General features: G+C 41.9%; 1 protein-coding gene across 1 annotated transcript in view; it reads right to left on the bottom strand.

The window, feature by feature from the left end:
- Positions 1-1204: 1204 nt before the first annotated feature.
- mindy3 (MINDY lysine 48 deubiquitinase 3) overlaps positions 1205-1480 on the bottom strand; it is a 19407-nt gene continuing 19131 nt past the window's right edge. The window contains exon 16 of the mRNA XM_079164350.1: positions 1205-1480. This exon is cut by the window's right edge and continues 684 nt beyond it. The gene's annotated coding sequence lies outside the window, so the exon portion shown is untranslated.

Here is a 1480-nt window from a genome sequence, read left to right on the forward strand (position 1 = left end):
ATCCATCCAGCAATTCATCATTCCGTCAATCCCTTCCAGTGACCCCGTCTCCTTCCTTTGTTTCATTTCATTTGTGCAAACTTGGTTCACCTTGTCACATCTACCTGATCCTCTTTTGTGCAACAATGAAGTGTGCGTGTGAGAGAGAGAAGAGAGTAAGTCTGTTCTGTCTCAAATGTGTCTATGTAAATCTATGAAGAGAGGGAAAAAAAACACGAGCACAGGAGGAAAAATACATAAAATAAATGGTGATGGAGTGAAGAGGCAGCAGACATATTCCTGTTCTTTTGCCCCAATTGGCTTCAGTGTGGCTGTTCCAGGACGCCAGTTAACATGTGTTTTAATGCAGCTCACTTTCATCTGTAATCCTTTTCTCCACTGTCTCACATTCAATACAATTCTCACAGACATCCCATTTCCAGGAGTACACACATACTGTTCAGGTTAAGTCCTGTCAGTCTGCCAATGTGTTCCGATCACAGATTTACTGCCGGTCCGCCTGGATTGATCATTGCACCCGCACACTAGAGCTTTCTATTCTACGCACTGTGCCCACGTCTCTCTTTACAAACTCCTGAGACTGTTAAGCAGATTGTTGTGTCAGATTAGGCCCACATCCTTTCTGCATTAGACAAACCCATTAGACACACACCCAGCCAATATTACAACACTCCTGTGCACAGATGCATACTGGAGCCAGAATATCTGCAGATACACAAACACAAAATGCATAAACATAAAAACTGCTGAGCCAGAACAAGGCACTTAAATGGTATAAAGTACTATTCATAACACGTGCCACTTGACTTGAGTGGCTACTTAATAGCAAACAGAATCACATGCCAAACATGCCACTGTTTTTATAGGATGCTTTATACAAAGGGCCAATGTTTCATCTTTGGGGAATTTTGATGACAAGCAAACAGAATCATGGAGTTTTTCTTTCTTAGGAGGAATACTTTCGGTTTACACAAAGGCACTTAAGTCACCACCAGTGTCTTGGAGATTTAGTGAATTACTGATTTAGAGTCTCTGGGGACACGAAACATGTGATGGTGTGTGATTTAGTGTTGAGGAAACCAGAACGACTGTGGACATCCTAAACCTGAGGTTGTCCTATGTCAATGTCAGGATATTTATGAGAAAAACACACACAGAGGACGACATATATGATTTAAAAAAAAAGATACTGAATCACACAGCATTTGAACAAAAAAAGTGTTTATTCCAGAACCTTTGAGTGTGATAATAAATACATGAACACTTGGCCAACATCCTTGTGTGGTGCACAAAGCGCGCACACACACACGCACGCACAGAGAGAGAGCACCTAAACCAGCTTCATCTCAGTGAAAACAATGAAGAAACCTTTTGTTCTATGCGTCTGGGTTGGTCCCTTTTACGCTGTAAATGCTTATCTGTGAGTGTGACGGTGTGCATGTGTTCTCAAACGTGGAAGGCTTTGGTAGGTTTTCCCTCA

The sequence above is a fragment of the Pholis gunnellus genome, assembly GCF_910591455.1.
Source record: "Pholis gunnellus genome assembly, chromosome: 8".
NCBI classification, from domain to species: Eukaryota; Metazoa; Chordata; class Actinopteri; order Perciformes; family Pholidae; genus Pholis; species Pholis gunnellus.